Raw genomic sequence first — 16,240 nt, 5'->3', positions numbered from 1 at the left:
GTCAGACTCTTGTTCCCCATGGCGCTTGGATCTGTGGTCCTTCATTGGGTCAGTGTGGGGTCTAACAGGGACAAGTGTCCCACGGCCCCATATATCACCGCCTGTCTGCTCCACTGTAGACCACACCGTCTCTCTCTGACCCTGCAGATTAGCAAGGTGGCTCACGTTCAGAGAGTCAGATGAATAGCCGCAGTAATCAAATGCAAATACATAGAATTTAAGAAGCCTGCGTCCTCCTGGGGTCGTGAACAGACAGGCTTCTCTGTCAGTGAGCGTGTCTGTATGTGGTCACTGATGAGGTAATGATGGCCGAGAGATGAAGGGCGAAGATAGAGTGCTGTAATGTTACACCTCTGTATGATGGACACCCAACACTCTGCTGGAAGAGCAGGATACTGCATCTTCATGCCCAAGCCGAGAGCTTTTTTCCTGGAAAGGAGAGCTGACGTTTCCCCTTCCCCCCCAACCTGAGCGCACAGCAGGCCCCCCTGGACAGCTATTACCTGCTGGACTTAGTTCTCCAGCTGGATTGCAGGGCTCATAATTATAATGTGGCAGGCTGGTTAGATGAGAGGCCTGTTGTAACCTGATGCAGGTATTATTCCCTGGCCCTGCTGACGGCTGCAAGTAAGAGGAGCCTCTTGGTGAAACGCTAACCCTAACTGCTTGTTCCAACCCAGAAACGCTGCAAACTGAAAGTGCTAAACGCCAACACCCGATGTGGCCGGGACAATGATGCAGCCATTTACAGTATGGTTCAGCTGATATAAGTAGGGAAGATACTAATAGTTTGACATCTTGTGCCTAGTTTTTGATCTTTTACACCATAAATGCACAGATTCAGTTCTTCTCTGAATATCATCATGTGACAGCAATCTCATCACATCTTCTTACTATAGCTGCTCTGGAGCTTTTGGTAACATCACATAGTCTTAGATTGTATATGATAAGACTAAAAGTTCATTCTTACCATAATGTCTCAGCAGATGCCGTATAACTTCCATTTTTCCTACTCACATCTGCTGAGGACGATCATGTGATGTGATCAACAGCTTCAGAGCAACTACTAAATGCACCTGTGGTCAGCTGCTGTTTGTTTAGTCAATCTCAACCTTTAATTTGATTGCGAGCATTTGAGTAAGAGAGTGAGGGAGAGAGAACAGCATACTATATTTAAGTTCAGACAGCTAATTCAAATATAGAGGCACTGGGAGATCTAAAACTAATGACGACATCAGTTCTGTGCAGTCAGGATGTGTCTTTTTCCGTTGCCCCACGACTCCACTGGTATTCCTCTGGAGGAAGACTAAGAATACGAAGGCTGGTGAGGGAACTGCTGGGAGCTACTGGGAGCCCTCGAGAGCTGAAGCTTATCTGCAGAATCCCAAAAAAACAAGATGTGAAAAAGGGGACATAGAAGAGACGGGGAATACATCTTTTTTATCACGCAGCTAATGAAAGGCCTGTTTCCTGGGTAACTGCTGGTACCATTGTCATGTAGGATTGGGGAAGCTGGAGGGGGGGTGAATGGGTGAGGGTCTCTTACTAGTCTTACGGAGGCTGTGGTGTTGATTAGAGCTGTGGAAGATGGTGTAGCAGACAGAAAGAGAGGCTCGATGGAGCCCCAGATTTATTACAGTGGTCGTTTTGTAAAAGTTCACTTACTTGACCAAAGTGAGGCTCCCCTTCTATCAGATGTTTTACTTTGAAGCAGCTGCTTTTCTTGGGCATGATAGCTTCACTATATACATATATATATATCTATCTATATATATATAGATAGATATATATTACTTTGTACTCAACACAGTTGATCTAGAGTGCTTTACAGACCATAAGAAAGGAGAATAACATAAGAGAAAGCAAAAATAAAGTAAAAACAAAACTAAAAATCTCATGGCCACATACCAGTGCTCAAAGTGGGCCAGTGCTCAGCGGTATACACAGTACTACTGGCACTTCTATATTTAACTCTGTGGGGTACAGTGACATTTTTTTCTTTGCGCACTAGCACTTCTCACAAGCTGCCAGTAGTCTTTTCTGCCACCTTCATTTCAGGTTCTCTGGGCGATTTATAATGGCCCTACATAAACTGCATTACCCAAGGAGCACTGGGGGCACTATGTTTGTTTTGTTTATTGTTTATTTAGGATCCCCATTAGTTGTTACCATAGCAACAGCTATTCTTCCTGGGGTCCACACAAAAGACAAACATTCAACATCACATTACAAACAATTCACAATATCACAATATCAAAAACAAATGAATTAAAGAAGATGGAATAAATAGTCCTTTCCCATTCATGTCACCTAAACAATACATTGTAAAAACGGATCATAATTAGTAGGCTGGTGTGTACAGTATAACTGCCCAAAAGTACAATGCACAGTGAACTTCAATATAATACTTCACTGTAATTCAATACAAATACCGGTACAGGCATTTCAATAATAATGAAATACCAATATAATCAACCTTCACATAAAAATCATCATATGTTACCTAAGCTGACTTCTTTCTGAATAATTGCTGTTCTTAATTTCTCATACCCCTGTGTACCATGGGGGTATGACGTGGTGCTCACCTGTATTGGTTCACTGAATTTTTTTGCATGACCCATCCTACTCTGCCTCTGACTGGCTAGTACTCTTTGCCCTTGTTGATTGGGTTGTTGAGGTTTAGGTATGAGGACTAAGATTGGTTGGGGTTAGGGTAAGAATTTCAGGTTAAGCCAATCAGAGATGGAGTAGGGGAGAGTTGGGTGGGTCCATAGCAGGAAAAAATTGCTTCCTGATCTCACTTGAACCACTCTTCTCTGTTGGCGGCTGGTGTTATTAACATTACATTACAGTCATGCTGGCCTGGCTCCCACCACAAAGAGAACATGAACAGAGTCATAAGATGACACAACAGATCTCTGAAAGTCACTACATTACTAAATGCAGGCCGGGAACAGCAAGGCAATGCTAGTACCACTCCTAACCAGTTTTGTTTTTGGATACCGTGACCTAACAGGAGCATATAAATAAAGAAGGGGGCCGGGCCCAGTACAGAACCTTATGGGACTCCATGGAAAATGGAGGCTGAGGATGAAGATGAGTTTCCAACTCAAACAATTAAGGATCTGTTGGATAAACACAAAGAAAACTAACATAATTATTTCAGGAATGTTTTCAGGAAACAAATTTCCCAAACAGTGAAGTGAATCAGTGAAAAAATAGACACACTTCCTTTCACAACACAGGTGGACAGTAACAGTTTATGTTGCTTTGGAAGTGAAAACGTGTCTTATCTCATTATTGCAGCAAAACATGAAAAAATTAAACACCACAAAATCCATCGAAGTGGCTCTCAGGTTTTAAAGCTGCTTCTCTGTTTACTTAAACTTTGCCCTGAAATGACCTCTGATACAAGGAGACACTTTAAAACAGGTTGGTGGTGAGTTCAACACGTTTTAAAACACTTAAAAGATCATATCATTGGGCTGATTTAAACATTAACTTTTGATTCATTTTTCACTCCTGTGTTCACAGACATTGAACTTGTTTTTTAAGGGTTGTATGCATTATGGGGATTCATGTTTTTATCGAGCACCACCATATATTTGAGGACATTCTGTTTTAGCACATCTGTGTCTCTGTATAATCCTTTTGCCCAAATATGCAGTGGTGGGTAACTAAGTACTTGACATTTACTCAAGTACTGTAATCAGGTATCATTTTGAGGTTGGCTACTTGTACCCCGCTGGAGTATTTTCATTATAAACTATGAGGTGTTCAGCTACATTTTTGGAGGTAAATATTCAACCCTGCCACATTCATTTGATAACTTAAATTACTTTGCAAATTTAGATTAATACAGAACATAAATCAACTGATAAATTATCAGGCATGATGTGTTATTATAGTTATTAAAGGTTAATTTAAAGTTTTTAGCAGTATATTAAGTTATTAAAATGAGTTCCATCTTTACCAGCTCCAGCATTAAAGTGATAAACACATTAATGTCTCAATAATCATAATCCACCTAGATATGTTATACTGAAATGGGTCACTCTGCATAATGAGTACGTTTGCTTTTGGTACTTTTAGTATATTTTGATGCTAAAACTTTTGTACTTGTGCAGGACTTAAACTTGTTTTACTTGTTAGTATTTCTACACTATGATATCACTACTTTATCTTAAGATCTGAATATCTTTTCGACCACTGCAAATATCTATCAAAATGCACTAAAACATCAATTCACTATAAAAGAACCATGAATGTCATGTCAGTACCATGAGGGTGCTGATGTGTTCAGGGTGTCGGGGTCAGGACAAAGATTTGTAGATCATTGTATGCAGGATGTTAAGGATGATGGCGGGTCTATGTTTGGGGAGTGCATGGGTGTGTGTTTGCATGTTTGCCTGTGTGTGTGTGTGTGTGTGTGTGTGTGTGTGTCCTCTTTTGCAGTGCAGGCTGATGCTTCTTTGTCAGGAAGACACAAGCAAAGGGGTAATCCGACATCCATCACAGGCTTAGTGAGCAATACACACTCTGTGTAACAACATGGAGACAATACCCAGGGAAACAGTGGGAGGGCCTCTTTATTCATTACGCAGGGCTAGGGGGACGTTCCTTTGTAGGTGTTTCAGGGGACTGAATGAGGCAGCAGAAGACCAGCATGACAAAGCCAGTCCTGGTGTGACCAGTAAACTTCCACAGCGAGCTGGGAAACTGTGAGAAGAACTGTGGGTGCTCACCAGAGAAGCTTTGCAGTCACTCTACCTCTATCTTAAATGTGTCTTTTTGAGTATGAAACAACCCTGTCGACTGCTATGTTAGTAGCAGTGGAAACCAGCAAGTTTTACAGCAAAGAAATAACATCAAAACATCAAACAAAATCCATAGCATCATTAACTGTTACCATTATCTATGCGTGCCCTATGTATGATGCAGATGGTTTAACATACTGCTGAAGTTTTGTTGAGCTTGCTCACCTCCTGCTGTGGATGGGGTTCATTATGCTGTAGCCTACTGAAATGCAATGTCACACGTAAACTCAGGTATCATGAAATATGTATATGTATATATATATATATATATATATATATATATTTATATTTGTAGATAGTAGTTAAATGTATATGTTTACCTTGTCCAGCTTAGTTGTCCTTATCCTTTTAGCTGTATGTCCTTTTTTGTGTTAGTCGAGAACAATGAAAACCTGAGTCAAATTCTTTGCATGTGCATTCATACTTGGACATTAAAGGCACTTCTTATTCTGATGATTAAGCTCAGTTTGGTTAGATTTTCGTTGGGATTCAGCCCCTGAAGTGGAACACAAATTTTAGCCTGTAGAATACTTGTAGCTCACCTGATATCACACAACAGGTAAAAAAACTGAGGTTTAGCATTCTGTGATTGCACCAGTCTGTCTTGAACTAACAAACTAATTACCTGTTGTGCTAACCTGAGATCATAACAACACTGACAGACAACAGCAGAATGGAAATTTACTTCTACAACAGTTGATGACGTGGTACAAAAAATTCCAATCTCTGCCAGCACTGCTGAAATTGTGTTAAATTTAGGTTCTTAAAACTATTTTGCAAGTCTTGGTGGTGCTTTTTGTGGTTGTCTTCGGACAGTGGTGGCGTGTGGCTGTGAATCACTCATCGGGATGAGGATCTCAATTCACCTGTCTGTAAAGTCTCTTCCTGCCAAGCTTTGCTAGCTGACTGCCAGATCGAAGTTTTCAAATGTAAAGATCAGTAAACATCAGGGAAAAGATGGAGAAGAAATGAGCACCAGCTGATCTAGCATCCTGCTAGACATTGTACAAGCTTCGGAAATAAGCTGGATGTCCTCTGTTCGGCATTAGTTACCAGTGGGATATCAGGAACTGTAACATCCTTTAATTCACTGAAAACTTGGCTGAATCTTGGACAGCGCCAATCAACCAGGTTACTCTTTTTCTATATGTCAATCGGACAGAGCAGACGACTCTGGTGAGAGAAGGAGAGGAGCTGAGTGCTTTATGGTGAATAAGGACTGGTGTGACGGTAGAAATGAGAGGTGTTGTTCAGGTTTAGTGTGGCGCTGCCCATATTCAGTAGGAGCGACCTGTCTTGTTAAGGTAGGGATGTATGAACACTTAAATCATTCCACATCCAGAAATCATGGATTACAGGAACCATCTGGAAACAATGTAAAAAAGGACTAACCCAGCTAAGAGAGCTCAGAGATCATTGACCAAATGCTGTGAGTGTCTAAATATCACTATAAAAACTTTCATGTCCTTCTTGCTCTCAGTTTCTATATGTTAATGACACATTCATAATCTCATAGTAATGATTTGCAGGAAGTATTATGTTTTTTCCTAAATGCATGTACTGTTGCATATTACCAGTATATAAACATAATGTCTAGGAGATGGGGTAGCAAATGGGGTTACCTCTAAAGCATCTTTGACTTAAGGAATATCAAAGACTGTCCAGCTTGTGCTTAAATGCGTCAGATGTTTTTCCTTGTTGTTGTCTTCCAAGGTTCTGCAGTGTTATGCTGTCCAGGTAACATAAAGGTTAGTGACTCACTGCAGTGACAGAACAATAGTCTCTAAATACTCGAGTCAATTACCAAACACATTCTCAGCTTACACTCCTGTCTGCAACAATTCACACCAGCTATGTGTATTGTTTCCTTCAGATATTCTTGGTCATTCTTTTCTCATGCAATGTCGTGGCAAAAAAATGAAATAATTCTGCAGACAGGCCTTAAAATCCTGTGGCAGCAGGGGCAGGTGACTGTATGCCTTTGGTAACATATACTGATGCCCTATATGGAGTGTGATACTGATGGAGCACCTCACCTCGGCCACATAGTACTGGAAGAAGAGTCACCTGATACCTGCGTGTGCTGACGAACCCTCCAGAGAGGCTGAGCTGCTGAGGCGATCCCTGTGGAAGCTGAAGGAGGGAAACCGACAGAACAAACAAACATAAACAGAGCCGTGGCAGCTTGGGGGAGGTGGGAAGCAGGCTGAACCCTGTGCGCGTTCTTGGCGGCCACAGTTTGACCTTGGCCCGGGCATGCCCAGGCCTGCCTCTCAATGCTGGTGGGAGACTCACCAAGCCGCCTGCAGGACTTGGACCAGCTCAATGAGAAAGGAAAATACCACTCTGGGCAAACAAGGGCATAGCCATCTCCCTCCACCTCACTCCGTCTTTTTAATGATTCCTTTCTTTTTCCATTCCTCAACACTCATCGGATTCCAACACATGGCTTGGCCCTGTGCATAAGCATTTACTACAGAGGATACTTTCTCTCTCACTCCCGCTCTTTACTCACTCTTTTCCAAACTTTAATTTGATTTCTTTATTTCTTTGTTTGTTCCACAGCAGAGGGAAAGCTTTGAAACGCTGCTGCTTTACATATCTTAGACTCTACCCTCAATAGGTGAGCTGGCGTGGCAACAGCAGTGACAAAGGCCTCCTCCACACACACCCAGTCAGGCCTGGTCCAAGACTCAGACCCCCTCGCCGCTCAGCACAGCCAGGGATTTCTACGAGCAGCCCTCCACCAGTCTGAAGCCACTCCATTCACTGGTGCAGCCTCACACCCCCAGCAAAGAGCTGCACAGCTTCTCTGTTGTGTTCAAAGTATCCACAGAATGAGTTGATCGGAGTGGACATGGGATAGAGAGAAAGTGAGCTTCCAGGATGATTTTCAAAACAGCTCACAGTCGGGATGTTTCTGGCACTGCTCTTTAATATGTCGTTTTTTCTTCCTCTGCTATCAGTCTGCTGCAGTGGGACCTTTTAATGGCAGTTGGCTTGATTTGTGATTTCACATGGCGGCTTGTTTTATCACCGGCCAATGAAACCAGAGGCAGGATCAGCTTCTGTTTGTAGAGGTGCAGTTAGTGTGGAGCTTTCCCTTGTTTTCATCATGATTTTAACACTCAGATTTGGGGAAGACATCGAAGTATGTCCAACTGGAAAATATGTTTGTCTGTCAGTTTGTCCGCTTTTGTATGGTAAAACCAAAAAGAACACTGACAACAATCCCACACAACATTAAAAACACCCACTGAGAAAGACTGTATAGATAATGTATTTCCTTTTATTTCTTATTAATCAGAGGGAGGAGGGAATATAGGGTGGGGGGAGCATCGGGATGATGAAACATAGGGTGAGTGAGCATAGGGCAAAGAGAACATAAGATGAGTCAACATAGGGCAGAGGGACCATAGGGCTGAGGGAATATAGGACTGAGGGAACATAAGATGAGATAACATTGGGCAGAGGGAGCAGAGGGCTGACAAAACATAGGGCTGATGTAACATATGGCAAAGGTAACATAAGATGATGGAACATAGGTCAGAGGGAACATAGGTCAGAGGGAAGAGACATAGGGTGAGGGAACATAGGGCAGGGGGACACAGGGTCAGGGAACATACGGTGAGGGTACATAGGGCAGAGGAAACATAGGGCAGGGGTAACACAGGATCAAGGAAGATAGGGTGAGGATGCATAGGGCAGAGGAAACATAGGGCTGAGGGACCATAGGGCTGAGGGTACACAGGGAAGAGGGACCATAGGGCTGAGAGCCCATAGAGTGAGGGTACATTGGGTAAAAAGAACACAGGACGGAGGGAACATAGGGTGAGGGTACAAAGGGCTAAGGGACCATAGAGTGAGGGAGCATAGGGCTGAAGAGAACAAAGGATGAGGGAAGATAGGGCAGAGGGAACATCGGGCTGAGGGCACACTGGGTAGACACACTCCCCAGGACATTACCTCCTCTGCAATTATTCATGTACCCAATTCTAGAGTGGCACATGTTAAGTAAAGCTGAACAAATAATTCAACTTGTCTACTTTCTCATTACAACCTGCAGGTCAACCTGCACTTTCTCTCCATATTGTCATTTGTCTTATACTACAGTAACACGTTACCCTGATATTTTCATTGTAGTGTGCCAGAGTTTGTCCTTGTTGTTTCTTGTCTACATTGTTTTGTAATATGTGTTTTAGATTTGCCCATATGACTCACTAATGCATGTTAATATCTATGTGTGCTTTATAAATACTTCTTTTATATCTCTGATTTATTGATGGGATTTAATTTCAGTAGGCAAGTTAAAGCACAGATACCTGTCGTACGAGAGGAAGCCACTTGACACACGCAGCCCTGAAACTAAATGCCTCCTGCACACTAAAGAAGACAGGGCCAGCTCTCTTTTTCTTTTTGTTTTCAGTCATGCTAATGATTTGGCTCTGTGGAGGTCAATGTCAGTTGTCCCTTTGTTCCAGACTGAAATATCTCAACAAGTATTAGATATATTGTGATGAAATGTGGTTCAGATATTCATGTTTTCCTCAGGATGAACTGGAATTACTTTGGTGATCCTCTGACCTTTTATCTAGCTCCATCATCAGGTCAAATACCTGCAGAACTAATGGCATTCCCATCAGCCTCAGCTGTTCTTTGTGTTTTCTGCTAATTAGCAAATGTTAGCATGCTAAAACCCTTAACTAAGATGATGAACGTGGTAAACATTATACCTCGCTCCTTCTCCAGCATGTTAGCATTGTCATTGTGAGCATGTTAGCATGCAGACATTTACATTTAGCTCACAGTACAGCCTCATAGAGCAGGCTGTAGACTCTTAGTCTGTTTTTCTTCCACCTTTTCTTGATCTTTTCCCAAAATAAGGATAAAAAACAATGCTGGAGTTCTTAGTTTGGGTTTAATATGTGATCCAATAACCGGTTTAGTCGAGGAATGATTGACTTCACAGGAGGGCAGTGACGCTGCGGCCAACTGATACTGTAGTTTGAAATTGTTTCACTTATGGCTTTCCCTTTAAATTAAAATTCAGATTTGAGCCATGTGTGTGTCAATGTGTTTATTCTGTATGTTGCAGACTGCTGATTATGATAAACATTAATGGCTGAGCAATGTGTCTCTAAAATTTATGACACCAAACCCCCCTCCTTGTAGCATCACTCCTGTCGTCTTTACAGCTGGGTGAGTTAGGGGAGGGGTGCGGGGAGATGCAGTGTTAGTGTGGGTGATCTTTACACCCCCCGCCAGGGATCAGACAAACACTTATTAACTGAGAGGAATGCAAACAGGCCAGAGCTGCTGAGACGCAGGACAGCACAAGGTGGCTAAGGAGGGGGAGGATGTGGGGTGGAGAAAGGGAAAGGAGAAAAGGGAGAAGACCCTCCTCCCTTGCTTTACTTCTTGTACAGGAGATTGATCCAGAGTGTTCGAGAACAATGCAGCTCCTGTGGCAGAGGAGGAGTAGGGAGGTGGTGACCGTATGGCCTGCAGACGGCTGCGGATCCACTAAACAAGGTGAACATGACAAACATGAATGTACATCAAGCTTCATTTCAGTCTTATCTTCTTTTGTTTGTTTTTTTGTCGCTTGGACATTTATTAGGCTACCTTATTTTTTTAGATAAGATAAACCTTTATTTTTCCCTAGAGGAGGAATATAGGTGTCACAAGGGCAGATATAGATATGTGGTGAATAAAAAAACATAATTAGACGTAAACTGACAAAATGGATAAAGAACAGCAATAAAACACTATTAACTTGAAAAAATTATACTTAAAAATACATTCGAAAATAAGCTGTAACAGATATTTACTGGCAGCTAATTTAGTGATTAGTTAAACATTTAAGTCGAGTTTAACTTTGTAAATGGTAAATGGACCTGCATTTGCATAGCGCCTTTCTAGTCTTCTGACCACTCAAAGCACTTCTTACACTTCGAGTCACATTCACCCGTTCACACACTAGTTCATACACTGGTGGCCAAGGCTACCATACAAGGTGCCACCTGCTACTCAGTTTTTTAACACGCCGATGGAAATGCCAGCAGGAGCAAATTGGGGCTCAGTATCTTGCTTAAGGATACTTCGACATGAGAAATGGAGGAGTTGGGGGTTCAAGTGGCTGATCATCTGATTGGTGGACAACCCGCTCTACTTCTGAGCCACACCGTCTCCTGATCGTTAGTGTAATATCTTTGTGTTTTCTTTGCACAGAACAAGACTTCTAAAGACGTCACCCTGAACTTTAAGAAAATGTGATTTTTCAACACTTTTTCCTGTTTTGATTAACCTTCCTGTTTATCTCTCTTTATCCAGTTAGTCCACATGTAAACAACTGGAAGACATGGATTAGTCCAAAAGAGCAGTGGGAGGCTGTGGAGGAGGAAGGGCCTGTTGTCACTGAGGACAAGTGACAACAGATTTAGCAGATTAGTGAGTGTGAAGCTGCTGTGAGTGGAGGAACAAGAGGGCAGACTTGCGTGGAGGTGCTGAAGCTTTGTTTGCTAATGGATTTGCCTTTTTCCCAACCCTTCACATATGTTTGCAAAGGATACAGACCTCTCAGATGTCAGCGAACATGAGGGTGTCACTGAGCAGTGCATTGAACTTCTTTCTGTTCAGGCTGAAGATAATCTGCATGACTTCAAACTCTAATCAGAAAGTAAAGTTTGAAGAGAGAACAGCCTCCCACCACTGGTGTACAGTGTAGATCCACCTTACCTGGCAAGATGAAATTCTGCCTTTGGGAGATGTATTTGATGTAATATATAATGTCTGAAGCCTGATGCAAAAATAAAACTAAGACAATGCAAGCAGAAGATTCATAGAAACAAAGCCAAATTCATTATAAGAATGACTCATTACAACCAAACAGCATGCTGTTGTCTGTAGTAAAGCAAACAGTAAAAAGTCAAACACACAATACGTCTAAAAACCTTTCTGTACTTCTGACAAACTGTCCCATCTTCTAACAGAATTTGTGGGGCTGCATCACACAATGTTTCTAACTTTTAAAAATCGACAAGCATCAAGGAAACACTGTCTGAAAATGAACTCAGTTATATGATGAATTCGGTCACTGTTCTCTATGACGGGACACTTTGCACCTTTAGGCAAGGCCCTAAGCTGTTTTGACTTTGATGAGAAGTTAATGTTTTAACACAAAATAAGCACAGTACTATTCATTTGTCATTTCACTTTAAAGGCCCAGACACACCAAATCAACATCGTCACCTGTGCCAAAAAGTTACACTTGACACGTTGCAAAGACCACAACCAATCCCAGACTACAGCCACTTATGTTCTGCCCCTGTGAGAGAGGAAGAATCTCTTAATACTAGCAGGCACCAGCAGTTTGTATTTGTTATTCAAAAAAGGAAACAAGAAGAATGACAAAACAGATTCAAGATGGCAGTTACTCAGGTAGCACATTAACAATGCAACCTGATATTGAAAGATCAAAGGGTATTTACCATGCGCTTGCGAACAATAACACAGTTACAAAAAATAATTTACCTAACATAAAAGGTTTGCCCTCTTGACTTTAGTCATTTGTTTACTTTCCTCACTTCCATTTTTCTTCTCATGCACTGAACTGAACTGCCAATAAGAGTGATTCCTCTCACCGATGGGCTCCATGGGCTCCGATTCAACATGCTGAATCAATGTGTTCTCATCCAAACTTGTCAAGAACTGACACTTTGTCATCCAAACTTGTAAAGTACCGCCACTTTGTCAGTGGACCTACTCGTCAAAATAATATGCACCAGGTTCACTCCAGTGTCAATTTTGAATGTTCAGGGACAGCGTGTCAATTTACACTTGTTGCATGCATTGTGTCTTTTCAAAACACATTTCTGTTTTCACAGGAAATTTATAGTTTCTGCTCATTACATGCATACAGTCTTCTTTGAAATAAATTTACTATGTAAATAAAACAATTGTTGTTTATGTCCGTAGGTTTAGGCAACAAAAGTCCATGGTTAGGTTTAGAAAAAACATCAGTTTGACTTAAAATCACTACAGTTGTAACTAACGTCATGTAACATCATGTAACATGTCGCATGCTACCCATACTAGCACAATACATTGTCATTAAAATGACTCTACTGACTTTTGGTTTTACATGGTAAACAAATAGTGACCTTCCAGGTGAAAGTCTTGAATTTGTTTGACCCATCCACCACTTCTGTCCGCCCTACACAGACTTTCTTGCTCTTAATGCTAGGGTAGTTGCTGCTGGCCAGTGCATTTACTGCCGCTGTGAAGGGTCTGAGAGAAGGGTATCAGAGTCTGACACCAATGTCTACAGATAAAGCTACGGTATTTGACAAGTTGGGTTTTTGCAACAGCATCAACTGCTGCCACCCAGTGCGTATCTTACCACAAAGAAGGGTGCCTCTGTGCATCGCTAATGTCGATATCACCGACAAAACAGCGGTATTTAACGAGTTGGGAGTGAGATTGGGCAGGCTGAATCGGCTGAAAAACCAAGGGCAAGGGCCAGCTAGTGCCAACGCTATGGGACACACTGTAAAAACTAGGGCAACAGACACTCACCAATGGCCTGACATTGACAGATGGCTGACCATCAGCTTCGTGTGTGGAAAGTGTACGTACAAAGTTCAAGGACTTTGACAGCAAAGAGTGGGGTTCACATCCTGAGTCCTGTCTGTGGATTAGACAACAGTTTGGTGAAGGGTAGAGAAGGTTAGAGGTTTCAGATAAATGTTGATTAAGGTAACAGATCCTGTCTTGCACTTCAAGTCACTGAAGACTTTTTCAGGACTAAATCAAGACCACCACCATTATGTAGGGTTTTGAGTTTCCTAAACATAAAGATGGATTTTGTGGGAAAAAAATGAAACAAGTTGTCAGTCTTTAACTGGTAAGTTCAGCATCAACATTTTGTTATTGATTAAAAATGTTTCCTCATTATGTTTATAAAAGACATAATCTGGGCAACATTACACTTCTCTGGCTGCTGCAAATTAGTTGTATACAAACATCATTTATAGAATACCCAAATACATTATTTCGATAGATATATAAAGTTGGAAATGTTATGTATTCCATGTGTGATAAGGGCTCGTAATGGTGATACTGTTTCTTAATTACCCCAGACATGAAATGTAAGCCAATATCGATATATCTGAGGTAAATAATATCATCTGATAATATCGGCTGGCCAGTTCATCAGTCAGGCTCTAGTTTGATCTCAGCCTAATTCTTTTGTCTATAAAATGTCAAAAAAACGTTTTCCAGAGCTGAAAGTGACAGATCCAATCGTCTTGTTTTGTCAGGCTAAAAGTGCAAAACTCAAAGATATTTAGTTTAATATCATAGAAGACAAACAAGGCAGCAAATTCTCACATCTTAGAAGCTAAAAGCAGCACATATTTGACATCATTTCACTCTTTGCTGCCTTGTTTTTCTGCACCATCCACATGTGAGCAGTGCGACCTTTCACCATGACCTTGCTGGCAGTCATCCCTTCAATGTATCAGTCAATTGGTGTCCTCAGGGCGTGTTTTGCAAGTCAACAATTCCCATAAAGCAGAAGCACCCCGCCGCCCCTGAACTGAGCATACAAACGGCTGCTTATTCAGTGCCTTAAAAAACCAGCGGATTAAGGAATCAGGGATCCTGAAAGGCCACCACGCAGCCCTGGACTCTGGAGTTAAGCGGCCGTGAATGAGATGTGGCGACTCCAAAACAAAGATACTGTGTCACTCACGCAGCTCTGAGGGGAATGCTGACGTCACGTCTCACAAAAGAGGGGACGCGGAGGCTGTAAAATATAGTACACCAACACCACTCTGAGTCCTCTGAGTTCTCCTCTCAAATTTGCACCAGTGCTGCTGCCAAGTCTTTTCTTTGTGTCCTGACAGAGGAAACGCAGAGAAGCATTTGCACTGTGTCCCAGTGGAGATCTACATTTTGATCCATATTGGGTGAAATATAGGCTCTCTGTCCTCATGGGTGGCCGGGTTTGGCCAGAGGACACAGGACTGCGGACTCTCGTAGTGGTCTCCATGGGGATGAGCAGGACATGGGGAGGTATCCGGCTTACTGGAAACGTAGTTTATTGTCGACTTTCAGGAATGGGGAGGGGGCTGTTGCTCTGCCTGAAGCAGGGGCAGGGGGGTGGGACTGGGGACTGGAGACGGAGGTTGGTGCAGCACTTCCTGGTAGCGTGAACATTGGCTCAGCTGGATTTTTACTTCATCGTCTCACCTGACCTGTGAGGGGAAATTAACTATGGCCCTGCACCTGCATGTAGAGGTGGTGGTTGTGCTCACTCAGAGTAACAACAGTGGTGGAAGATAATATACTAAAGTAAAAGTACAAGTACATCAATGACAAAATACTACATTACAAGTACAAGTCCTGCATTTGAGATGCCACTCAAGTAAACAAGTGTTACTAGCTAAATGTAATTACAGTATTGATGGTATAAGTACTCACCCCTGTCAGTGATATATTCTAAACTAACATCTTGTGACTGCATACAATACAGAAAAGTCATCAGATAGAAAGCCTTTCAGACTTTATGGTATTAATTACAGTGGTAACATGTGTACATGATCCTGCTGGATAAACTCTGTGTAATCATGCAAGTACTGAAGTCCATAATGTAAAATCCAAACTGTTTTCAGAAGAAAAGTCAGGTGAGGGTCCTGTTTATGGGGAAATATCAAATGCTGTGCTTTAGCTCCCTCTACTGGCTTAGTAACTGTCTCAAAGGCGTTCAGGCACACACACACACACACACACACACACACACACACACACACATTGTATATACAGGCCTATATATAGAGAGGCCAGTTTGATTTCATTTCAATAACAGGTCCAAAGCATTACATTATCCAATATTTCACAAAAAGTAAGAAAGTCCCCAAGATACGAAGGGAACTGCCCATTGGTCCGACTGCCCATTGGTTCGACATCCCATTGTTCCGACCATATTAAACCCATTGTTCTGAAGTCCGTTCCGAAATCATCATGATGCCCTGTGGTTAAGGTCTGGTTAGGTTTAGGCACAAAAACCACTTGGTTAAGGTTAGGAAAAGGTGTGGGTTAAAATGAAAAAGAAAGTGACAAACACATAAGCTGTGAGCCTGCTCTGCCTCAAGCCTTTCCCAGCTGACCCAGAGCCGGTCACGGTGCACCATCAAGATAGAAATACGCCCACCGGGAGCCGTTCAGCACCATGGACCGTCGGACTAATGGGATGTCGGACCAATGGGCTGTCGGACCAATGACATGGACCCGATACAAATACAAAGCCCAGGACAGATTTGCAACTAGTTGCTGTTGTTGATACTTGCGGTCTGCATTGTTCTGAAAATCTGCCAGTTTACACTGATGCCACCAAACGAGATGATTTATCAATATGTGTC

Source organism: Epinephelus moara, chromosome 18 (assembly GCF_006386435.1).
Source record: "Epinephelus moara isolate mb chromosome 18, YSFRI_EMoa_1.0, whole genome shotgun sequence".
NCBI classification, from domain to species: Eukaryota; Metazoa; Chordata; class Actinopteri; order Perciformes; family Serranidae; genus Epinephelus; species Epinephelus moara.
The sequence above is the reverse complement of the archived record's forward strand: the minus strand, read 5'-3'. Positions refer to the sequence as shown.